Source organism: Schistocerca serialis, chromosome 9, assembly GCF_023864345.2.
Source record: "Schistocerca serialis cubense isolate TAMUIC-IGC-003099 chromosome 9, iqSchSeri2.2, whole genome shotgun sequence".
Classification (NCBI taxonomy): Eukaryota; Metazoa; Arthropoda; class Insecta; order Orthoptera; family Acrididae; genus Schistocerca; species Schistocerca serialis.
The window spans coordinates 206,541,601-206,554,469 of NC_064646.1; positions in this window are offsets into that span (position 1 = coordinate 206,541,601).

Below are 12,869 nucleotides of genomic sequence, written 5' to 3' on the forward strand. Positions count from 1 at the left end.
GCGTTTATCGGGGTGATTCCGCCATCTCTCTTCAGATTTTGGAGAATAGTAGCAACGGTGGTCGCCTTATGTGGCTGGCATAATCCTAGTGGTGAGCTGCAGCGCCGAAACTCCCAAAACTCGAGGGTACAGTAAGCCTTTGGTCCGCCTACGCAATCTGCATGAGTGCTACGCAATCAACTACGCAGCCAATGGTGCATGATCTAGGATGCTTCGTGCCACTGCTAGTCTTCCACTTCTGCGTATACTCGCAAATGAAGCGAGGGAAACTCGATGGCCTATATGCCTCTGTACTGTAAGGGTCTATGGGTTGCAGGCAGCTGTACGTTACGTAACAGGCGCTCGCCAGCCGGCCTATCTGGAATGCTGACAATTTGCTTGGTCAGTACACGTGTGTCCGGCCGCAGTGCGATGCAGTGAGTAAGTCACTGGCCGCCGTTCGCAGCGCGCCATATTAACTAGAGTGTCTCTTCTTAGCTCACCATGGAGCCTTTAGATACGACAGTAATTAGCCGTTGTTAGGACGACAGATACAGTGATGATGGGTGCGCGTAGTGTCTGAGTTTTATAATCCTGCTTTGTTAATAAAACTGTTTAGACTTACTTCTCGGTGTTCACGTATTGCCGTACCTCAAGGACCCACTGCCTACAAATACTGACAAAATATTTCCTGTAATTATCATCCGGGGCAACAACACAAACAACCCCCTTATAGTACCAACCCTACTGTTCCCTGCTTCGTACATAGTACCCTTATAGGAAACAAAAGTTGGGGCAGTATAATTATAATGTTGTCTCTCATGAATAATGGTTTCCGAAGTATATTCCAAACTACGGCCTGTTTGGTCATAAAAAAATACGGTCATGGAAAAAGATTGTTATTGACAGTAATATTTTAATACATATCTACTTTACTTTTCCACATAATCGGCGTTCACATTTACATACCAGCTTCTTTAAACCCTCTACACTGAAGTCTAGCGCCTGTAGTTGAAACAGTTGGTAACGCCTGTCTTGAGCTCCCTGTCGTTTTGAAATCGTTGTCCACTCAGCCACTTTTTCAAATGCAAGATGAGGAAGTAGTCACTTGGAGCAAGATAGTAAGTGTACTTAGGGCGATCAAACAGTTCCCAACGAAAATCTTGAATCTTCTCCTTGGTTTTGGCATCGGTGTTGTCGCGAAGTAGAATTATGTCAGACGACAGTTTCCCACGGCGTCGATTTTGGATCGCACGTCTCAGTTTGGTCAGCGTTTTACAGCATACATCAGCTGTGATTGTTGACCTACGGCCCATGAAATCAATCAAAGTTACGCCCTTTTCATTCCAAAAATAGGTAGCCATCATTTTTCGATTCGAGAACGGAGAATGCTACAACGTTTTTAGTTTGGGCGAAGTTGAATGCCGCCATTGCATTGGCTGTTGTTTTCATTCCGCTTTGCTGTACGATATCCACGTCTTCCCGTCCGTAGCAATGTGTTGTTATTGTTAGAATGGAGGTGGTGGTATTACGGAAAATTGCAATAGATAGCAACTGGAGGTCAGAAAATGTCGTGGCGTCATTTTATTACTGTATTCTGGAGGGCCGGAGTGGCTTATCTCAGTAATATTAACCGCCATTTTCTAAGTAGCATAGCCGTGATGGACAGACCTCGACTGACGAGGAGGAGGAGGAGGAGAGGGGCTGCGATAAGTTATTGTTAATAATAAACCTGAAATTAATTGGTTATTATTGTTTACTAGAACTATCCCCAAAACAAACATGCTCCTTTCACTATGGACTAAAGAACACAAACGAAAGGTAAAACTCGCACAACTGGAGTACTAAATCAAAAAAAGACGAGGGTTGGGAAACTGGATTACTATTGCCCCAGATGAGAGGGGATGAGATCCTGTGACCTCGGCGTACGAGAGCAATAGCTCATTTGTTCCATAACTTCCACTGTGAATGGATGACCCCGCCTGATGCCTGGGAGAGAGCAGAGGAGACAGAGGGAGTTTATCTTACTGCTGACCTTAGTATGAGAGAACAATGTTCCCAAATGAGGTTGAAATATCCTTCAGACATAGACTACTTCCAGGAATGCTTTTTTTAGCTAAATTTAAGACAAGCGGCCTTTCAGTGCCCAAAATAAAATTTTTTCTCAGTCACCGTAAATGACCACACAGCTCGTTTAATGAGCTATATCTTTCCGTACACAGCCGCTTCACCAGCAAACAGTCTCAAATTTTTCCCCACCCTATCCGATAGACTGTTTATGTGCAAGGAAAGTGGGGAAGCGGACCTAACACTCTTTACTCTTTCCTGAGGCACTGACACACACTCGCCGTCTAGAAGTGCAAACTGGATTCTATTACGCAAAACGTCTTCGACCAGTCACATATCTGAGAGACTGTTCGTATACTTCGTCTATGGCGCGGTACAGCATAGAATGTTTTTCGAAAATCTAAAAAATGGTTCAAATGGCTCTGAGCACTATGGGACTTAACATCTGTGGTCATCAGTCCCCTAGAACTTAGAATTACTTAAACCTAACTAACCTAATGACATCACACACATCCACGCCCGAAGCAGGATTCGAACCTGCAACCGTAGCGGTCACGCGGTTTCAGACTGAAGCGCCTAGAACCGCACGGCCACAACGGCCGGCCCGAAAATCTAACAACATAGAAACATCACATTAGTCTACAGCCATGGTTGTTAGCAAGGTATCATGGTCGAAAAGTGCAAGGCTTGTTTCGCACGAGCGGCGCTTTTCACATACACGCTGATTTATGTACAAAAGGTTTTTCTCTCTTTAGTAAAGTTATCGATTTCGGTATTAGCAAATGCTCCCAGGATCCCGCAGCAAACAAACGTTGAAGCTGTTGACCTACAATTTAACATTTCCGTCTTTTTTCCATGTGGAAAGCCTCTGAATTTTTTTCTTCTCGTCGCTTAGGTGTCTTAGCTGTAAGAGATATCCCTACGTATTATTAACTGAATGAAGTCCCTTGCTGCGTTTCTAACAAGGGAACCTCCCCATTGCACCCCCCTCATATTTAGTTATAAGCTGGCACAGTGGATAGGCCTTGAAAAGCTGAACACAGATCAATCGAGAAAACAGGAAGAAGTTGTGTGGAACTATGAAAAAAATAAGCAAAATATACAAACTGAGTAGTCCATGCGCAAGATAGGCAACAACGAGGACAACGTCAGGTCAGGAGCGCCGTGGTCCCGAGGTTAGGGTGAGCAGCAGCGGATCGATAGCTGCTTGGTTCAAGTATTCCCTCGAGTGAGAAGTTTACTTTCTTTTTTTTTTTTTTGGGCAAAGTTATGATCTGTACGTTCGTTCATTGACGTCTCTGTTCACTGTAATACGTTTAGTGTCTGTGTTTTGCGACCGCACCGCAAAACCGTGCGATTAGTAGATGAAGGGGCGTGCCTCTTCAATGGGAACCGAAAACATTTGATCGCAAGGTCATAGGTCAACCGATTCCTCCAGAGGAAAACACGTCTGATATATTCTATACGACACTGGTGACGGCATGTGCGTCACATGACAGGAATATGTTATCGACCCAGCTAACACGTACACTTGGCGAATGGGTAAAAAGATTCTTCTACCTTGCCCGATTTATGTTTTCTTGTGGATGTGATAATCACTCCCAAATAAGTGATGAAACTCTCGTCCAAAGTAGCGAACAGTCAACTGCCAGCCAGGGAGCTTCGTTAGCAAGAATGTGCGCTGTAGTCGACTGACGTCGTCTGTTTCGATGTTTGTTTAGGTGTAGCGTCCTCATATTACGACGCAGTTACCTCGCATCGGACTTTTACTTGAGGGAAGACTTGAACCAAGGACCTATCGATCCGCAGCTGCTCGCGCTAACCACGGGACCACGGCGCTCCTAAGCGCAGACAGTCCTTTATGTTGCTTATCTTTCGCATGGACTACTCAGTTTGCCTATTTTGCTTATTTTTTTCATAGTTCTACACAACTTCTTCCTGTTTTCTCGGTTGATCTTTGTTCGGTTTTTCAAGGCCTATCCACTGTGCCAACTTACAACTAAATCTGAGGGGGGTGCGATGGGGAGGTTCCCTTGTAAGACTAATCTAAGAAACTGTAGAGAATTTGATATGGTTTTCAATAATAGATGGATTCATTGATTAAGAAAATCAGTGTATGTAATTTAAAATTATAGCAATCTTGAGTGTACATATATTGTTGTCAACTCCATAATTATTTGACGTTTGGAGTAACATGCTAATGATGGTAGCTGAGAGCCGGCAAACTATAGAGGAGGCGGTATCTGGAGGAAATACAGTAAAGTTAACAATCATTACAACTCCAGAGGGCTATGAGATTTGGTCAGAATCTATGCATATCCTCTATCTACATTTATAAATTATAGTCCCCCAAGTTCTTTTTCTGTCTGTAAGTGTAGGCTAACCCGGGACTTATTGTTCGGATTTTGATACTATTTTACTAACACATAGTCTGATTCATGAGGAGGTTTGTGTACATAAGTTGTTATTATAGTTTTACGAGCCTAGCAAAGATAGGGCGGATCGCTAGTTCACTATAAATGCGACCTAAGAAATGAGTCTAGTACTGCAAAATAGTCTCTGTGCAATAGAGTAGGAATTGTCAGGACCCGGCACGTTACTAGTTTTCAACTGCATCAACTCCTTTTCAACACCAATGATAATTATTTTTATGTGTTACAAATTTTAATATCTGTGGTCGCAACAGAATTCCACAGTCGCTGGTTGTTAACTGATACCGGTTGACTAAAAACAATCTGCAGATCACGCATCTACTGTGATTCCTAAGACATCAAGTATTCTTAAACATCATAAAATTATCAGGATGAGTAAATTTTATGTAATACATTTAAAAAGCCCACGGCAAAATGGGATAAGTCACATCTAGTATATTATTCAGGAGAGGAAATTTAAACTTTCAAGGCTACAAAAAGTACTTAAAACACTCCAGTCGAGTGGAAACAATATAACTACGACGCCAAATTTAATAACTGTAGAGAAAGTACCTTAGGAAAAAACATTAGTTGTAATTATATGATAAAAAAGACAACGCAGGCAAAGAAAGTTCATGTTTACCACGATAAGAACGCGGAAACCCATCACCTTTTGGTAGGATTTCATCTCTTCTTTGTGTTGTTTAGTTTTAGAAGTTTTGTTTTCTTGGTGTTAAATTTGGTTCAATCTGTAGTAGATTAGAATAGAAATTTCTTGCGTCTTGACCACAAAAATGGAGATTTATTGTGTCTTGGCCACAAAATTGTTTAAGTTCTTGAAGATCTGCATATTTTTTTTAAAGATATAGGCAGGAGCTCTGAAAGTATACCCTTAGAATTAGTTATCTGTAGAACAGTCATGATTTGTCTTAAAAAAGTTTCATATTAGAAAGCACGTATCATTATATCCTCAATGAGACCATAAGAATTCGTCAGCTCCATGCAGTTGATACTCAGGCTTGACGTGTGAGTGCATACTACCAGAATATTCCAAATCTATTGGTGTCCAGGCCCCATTGTAAGCAATCCTGTATTTGAACGACTTTTCTTCTTTCACGGCCAGAGTTTCTATCAGCGGTCGTATCTTCAAAGAACACTTGAGTGTGTAAGACGCTTTTAGAAACATCGTCCAATCTCGTATAATTTCTTGTTGAACAGGAATGACTTTGTAAGATCTTGGATTCACTCTTGTGGTTCCAAAAGCCTTAATCCTATCTTTTGGTGACTCTGCAGTAATTTTCTGTTTCACCAAACTAAAGTTTTTATCGTTTTCCACGTGAGAGAGTCTTCTTATTGGAAATACTATTTTGGTACTACCTAATCTCTTAGTGGTGTTAACGACATAGTGAAGATGTAAAAAGCTGAATAGTTCTTATTCTGCCCTCAGCACGAATCACAGAACATTACAAGAATCTTTAATTTTCGATCAAGGATTTCACTCACATAATTCTGCAAAAAACTAATAAATTCATTCGTTCATTTACTCCCTACCTCTTCAGTGTAAGTATAAAATATTGCATCACTTTTGGACATCTGATGGGTATTGGAACTGTCAAACCATATTTGACGCTTGTAATAAACATCAGTAAAACTGATACTTGGCAAGGGAAGGTTTGTTTTTATAATTCATGCATACTGCTTCATTTTCCAGGATTTTTTAACTTTCTTGCGTTGCTTTCCGCTACCTTGAATAAAATGTAACAGCCATTAGCTTACGAACCTGTTCTTCAGTGTTAAGTATTTTAATTTGGTTTCTAATTTGCAATTTCTCTTTTTCAGACGTATTTTGCGAAGGCATAGAATTCAAACCTTTCAATTCTGTTTGAACTTTATCACATGTTAGGCAGGTATTGGTATGCAGGTAGCCCAATTAGAAGTTGAAGTTGCTGTTAAATATTTTCCGGCATGTCCCATATAGAACAAGAATTTCAGGATATTTTTCTTTACATAAATCAAGGGACATATTTCGTATTGATAGGCCTTCTTGAAGGTACGTTATGTCTGTCATTCCCTTGTCATAGTAAGTCTCTCTTCCATTAAATGCACCAATGTAGTTTATAATGGCTGACTATTTTTCTTTGGATAGTTTCCAAGGGCGGTTAACATGTATCCCTCTTTTGTCGTTGGGAGGTATTCCAACATTCGTCGTACTCGACAGTATAGTCAGCCAAAAGCCCTTCGTTGCTTTTCATGAAGTAACAAAGTACAGAAAGCAAGCAGGTATTTCACTCATAGTACAATTTCGTCTGATTCTTACAATGTGTCAGAAAAAGCAATTTGCCGCTCGGAGTGGCCGCTCGCTTTGAGACACCATGTCACGGATTGCGCGGCGCCTCCCGCCGGAGTTTCGAGTCCTCCCTCGGGCATGAGCATGTGTGTGTTGATCATAACATAATTTAGTTTAAGTAGTGTGTAAGTCTAGGGACCGATGACCTCAGCAGTTTGGTCACTTAGGAATTCACACACATTTGAACATTTGAAAAAGCAGTCTCTGGCATTGGAACCGTGATACCTTACAATTAATGTCACAGAAATGAAGCTAGTTAAATAGGAAGAGTGATTATTTCAGTTACATAACAAATTAAAATTCTTGATAAGCGGTTTTTTTCATGGGGTTTCATTTGTTTGAAACACTCAAACAATCAGCATTTGGAGTCACTGCCTAACTCTGGAGACATTGCTCTAATGTCCCTACAAACATTACTCATGCTGCCATAAGTTATCCGTTTTTGGCTGATTAGTAAAAGAAGGTTCAGATGGCTCTGAGCACTATGGGACTTAACATCTGAGGTCATCAGTCACCTAGAACTTAGAACTTTATTTAAAGCTAACTAACATAAGGACATTACACACATCCATGCCCGAGGCAGGATTCGAACCTGCGACCGTAGCAGTCGCGTGGTTACGGACTGAAGCGCCTAGAACCGCTCGTCCACATCGGCCGGCCGATTATTAAAAGATGGTTTCTCATTGTCTTGCAATGATCCACACATTTTGAAATTCCTGAGAGGACCACACTACTATTATACTTCAAACTAAACACTTATACTATAAGGAAACAACATAGAGTAAAAACTCAACCGATCACGTTTGCAGTTCCAACCCAGCTGATATAACAGGTGTAACTTGAACAGTGGAACGAAACCATGGAATTGCCCCACTCTTTCCGTAAAAAGACCGACTTAGAGCATTCGTTCTGTTATAACTAAATGTGAAATCTTTTGTACCCCGGTGACTTGCCACTTTATTTCTGGGTCATTCCAACTGTCTTGTAGCACCGACGACTAGCCATCAGAATGTGCCGTAAACTTATTTCCTGATTAAAAGGACTTACCGAAGCTGACGGGTTGTACTCCGTTCCTTAATAGTCCCGCTTCTTTTCCGTGTGTCTTCATTTGTGAGTTTCTGCAGATGTAGGGAATGAAGCTCTTCTTTCTTCTGTATATTCACAACTTTTTGCTCTTTTTGCCAGTAGCAGTTTTATAAGCCTATAATTTGTACTGATATTTGAGACGTGCTTGAGCAGGCCGGAGTGACCGAGCTGTTCTAGGCGCCACAGTCTGGAACCGTTCGACCGCTACGGTCGCAGGTTCGAATCCTGCCACGGGCATGGATGTGTGTGATGTCCTTAGGTTAGTTAGGTTTAAGTAGTTCTAAGTTCTAGGGGACTGATGACCTCAGAAGTTAAGTCCCATAGTGCTCAGAGCCATTTGAAACATTTTTTGAGACGTGCGTGTTCCATATCGCTGCTGCTCGCTTATATCGACAGCAACCTTTCGCAGCAGTTGTCTCTGACCAGTTGCTGGGTAACCGAAGGAGGTCTTCCCCTCAGGTGGCAGAGAATTGGCGCCGAGCGGCACTGTATGGAAGAGCGTGGAATACTCGTTAACTCTTGCATGGTCGGTGGAAGCTCGTGTAGTTCGGGGCCTGCTGCGCTGCAGACGTGATGACAACCCTGTGGGCTGAATATGGCGTAGTGTCGATAGCCTGGCACACTGGAGTGTTGTTGGCACCGAGACGTCAGTTGGATGTCTTCAGCCAGTGAAGCATATGGAGGCAGCAATCTTGATTTGTCAATCTTTCGCTCCTCTGGACTATGGGGTTTATGGTGAGGGCCCGTTTACAGCTATGGACAGCAATTTTGAATTTGATGAACAAGTGTTGTGGCTCCGGACGTTCTGGTTATCGTTTTACATTGTGAGTAATTTTCCTGTGGCTGTCCTGATATACTGTGGGGCGTGTATGCACTTGTTTGTTTGTGTACTAGACTGTCTCTAGACTTTATGAGCACGTTTCGCGGCTTGTGGCGAACGTGGGCAGATCATTAAATTTAGTATTGGCCATTTTGGCATTAAATTGTCATACTGTTGAGTGGTGTGGATCGTTTATGTCTGTATAAATTCCATTATTGTATACAGTCTAGGGAGATGGATGGTCGAGTAATTGCTCCAAAAATTTACTGGCATTTGTATTTATTGTGTTCACCAACGTTACCCCTCTGGTTGCTGCATGTGTTTCCTTCGTTTAGTGCTACTACGATTAATGCAGTCTGTACGATGCAGGGGAGCTAATGGTCATTTTATCATTATTATATACTGGATTCAAGGTGGAAGAAAGTCTTGATGTATCGTTCTGTGTGCCCCTGGAACTAAGTCCAGAGCTAATTCTTTGCACACCATTGTACAGTGGTATCTTATGCCTTTTGAAAAGAGCTGGTCTGCAAATCTTTACTGTAGGTTATTTGACTTTCTCAAATCGGAAGACAGGTGATCTGTTGTCTTAAAATGTGTGGATAAAAAATTCTATGTCAAGATCGCTAAAACTCCTTTGTTGATTACAAGTTCAGCTCATTCATGAGCCAGCTTCAAATCTAAAATACAGAAAGTTGCTTAAAAAAAGTGAACAATAGTATCATACATTTTACATTTAAGCTTCCATTCAGTGATACATACCAATCAAAATTATTACTTAATTCAGTGTAAATCAGCCACCAGGCATTATACACAGTCGTAATATGTTAACCTGAATTGCTCTTGTTGTTACGTACACACTGAAAAATTTTATAGACCGTGACAAAAAGAAAACACACAAAGCACGTTTGGTAAGTGGTATAAAGATATGATCTTATCTAAAGTAGGTCGTCATGTTTACATAATTTACAACGTTAGTCATACATGTCTCCAGTGCTCATATTACCACTCTTGTGTTTAAATGCAAGGAGACTGATAGTGGTAACTATCATACAATTCACGTGTGAACACAAAGATAGAACAAGGAAGTATCTGTTGGAAAACAGACCACATATCTAGCGTTAGTGCTACATGTAAACACTAACTGCCAGATGGCGCTGCTGACTAACAAAGTTTTACAAAGTCGTGCCTCTATAATCATGTAACGAATTGTAAAGTAAGAAATTTCTATTAGATTTGCATTTTATAATGCAAGGAACTATATTCAGTTTCTACAATCTCTAACAACCATATACCGAATTAAACTACAATCTGTAACAACCATATAATGAATTAAGCTGTTCGTTAAATAATGCAAAACCAGGACATCGTAAACAAGAAGGAAATTAATATGCTTACAATTGAAAGCAATACAGTACTTTAGGATACTCGAAAGTATGTACAGCGCCAATGCTCAAAAATTATAAACCCATAATATTGAATAACAGAGCGAGTAATACTGTAATCCGAAGTCTAGGTGCCAATTATACTCAGTGCTACAAGTGCTTCAGTTACAAGCGAGTAAATAGACGGATAAAACCTAAGTGGTACAGAGCCATTAGATGTTACAGTAAACAGGGTTACGAGGATCGAACTTCATGAATATAATCATAGTTCCTTACACCTAGGCATCTGCTATAGATTATACCCTCAGACAATACCACATATGATGCATGTCAAAATACAAGTCAATAAATGAACAATAAGCATTATTTCTGTTTGTTTTGTAGTACATGTTGGCGAGACAGTCATATTTGTACCAGCATCCTGAGGATGTGGACATATGTGTAATCAAATGGAACGTAAAGTCTGGGTGTTAAACACACAATCCATACATACTGAGGAACATAACTCAGTTCTAGTGTTTCCTATAAAGGAAGTGAACAGTTGAAGTTACAAATGTGCTTGAGATGTAGGTGCAAATTGTAATCAGCATTACGTGTGGTCGTTATTATGAAACCTATCAAATAATATAAGGAGATTATAGCCTTATACCACTTACCAAATGTATATGGTATGTCCTTTCTTGTCTCGGTCTATAAAACTTTTCAGTGTGTACATGATAACAGGAGCGACTCACTTCAACAGATTACGACGATGTGTAATGCTTGATGGATGATACACACTTAATTAATTAATAATTTTGATTGGTACTTATCACAGAATGGAAATTTAAAAATAAAGTATATGATACTACTGTTCACCTCTTTTGTGCAATTTTCTATGTTTTAGATCTGAAGATGGTTCGTCTCTGTCCTGAAACTACCAATAAAGCAGTTTTAGCGATCTTGACATAGGGTTTTGTATCCACGCATTTTGATGTAAGTTGTTTACTATGCTACTGCATTTGAGTGTGCTCGCCTCTTGTGCTACTATCGCCTGCGTGTTTGTTTGTCTTCACCTGCTGCCCCAGCGGACTTAAGCTGATGTACTAAGTGCCTGAATTGCTTGCTGTAGACAGCTGTTTTAGCTGTTAGTTCGTAAATGAACACGCAACTTTATTTAGTTGCCTTACAGCTGTTCCGTCTTAGTTTCACAGACGTGATGGTAGGCTATCTTCCGCTATAATATCTAATAATACTCACAACTACTTTTATAACTTTCTTAATAATCTGAATGATTGGTAGAAAGCTCAGTTAGTAACAGATACTGATGTCAAATCCTTTTGCTAAAGCTATTTGTACAAATCTTCCATAGGGCTATCGAGAGATGGCTGTTCCTATATTACTGCAGAGCCGAGTGGAGGACCTGAATCAGAGGCTCAGGCGGTTCTGTGACCGCCGGCCGGAGTGGCCGAGCGGTTCTAGGCGCTTCAGTCTGGAACTGCATGACGGCTACGGTCGCAGGTTCGAATCCTGCCTCGGGCATGGACGTCAGTGATGTCCTTAGGTTAGTTAGGTTTAAGTAGTTCTAGGGGACTGATGAGCTGAGATGTTGAGTCCCTTAGTGCTCAGAGCCATTTGAACCATTCGGTTCTGTGACCATGTAGGCTGCAGATTCCTTGATTTGCGCCATCGGGTGGTGGGTTCCCGGGTTCCGCTTAATACGTCAGGAGTTAACTACCCACAGGAAGAGGCTACACGGGTAGCGGGGGCTGTGTGGAAGGGACTGGACGGTCTTTTTTGGTTAGAGGGTTTCAGGAAACCACAGGAAGGGCGTCCGTCTAAAAGGGAGTTGTCGAAAGATCGTTGTTGTAGTTGTAGATTGACGTAGCTGTGTTGGGAAAGAACCACAGCTTCAAGCCGTAATAGAAAGCACTGAAGCTCAAATAGTTACAGGTACAGAAAGCTGGCTAAAGCCGGAGATAAGTTCAGCCGAATTCTTTTCATACGATCTAACAGTGTTCAGAAAGCATAGATTAAACACAGTTGGTGGTGGAGTTTTTATTGCTGTCAGAAGTAGTTTGCCTTGTAGTGAAATTGAAGTAGATAGTTCCTGCGAAATAGTATGGACTATCGGACTAAATGGATCGTTTTAGCGACCCCCTGACTCGGAAGATATAGTTGCTGAACAGTTCAAAGAAAACTTGAGTCTCATTTCAAAAAGGTACCCGACTCATACAATTATTGTCGGTGGCGACTTCAATCTACCCACGATATGCTGGAAAAATTATACATTTAAAACCAGCGGCAGGCATAAAACGTCATCCGAAATTGTACTGAATGCTTTCTCAGATAATTATTTTGAACAATTATTTCATGAGCCTACTCGAAGCGTAAGTGGTTGCGAAAGTATACTTCACCTCTTAGCAACAAATAATCCTGGACAAATAGCGAGTATCATGACGAATACAGGGATTAGCGTCTACAAGGCAGTTGGTGCTAGGCTGAATACCGCAACACCCACAACCATAAAAAAGAAACGCAAAGCACATCTATTTAAAAAAAAGCTGATAAAAATGCTCTGAACGCCTTTTTAAGAGACTGTCTCCACTCCTTCAGATCTGATCCCGTAAGCTTAGAAAAGATGTGGAATGATTACAGAGAGATAGTGTCGACGGCAATTGAGAGACATGTACCACATAAATCCCCCATGGTGCACAAAACGGGTCAGATAGCAGTTGCAGAAGCAACGAAAAAAGCACGCCAAATTTAAAAGAACTCAAAATCCCGAAGATTGACAA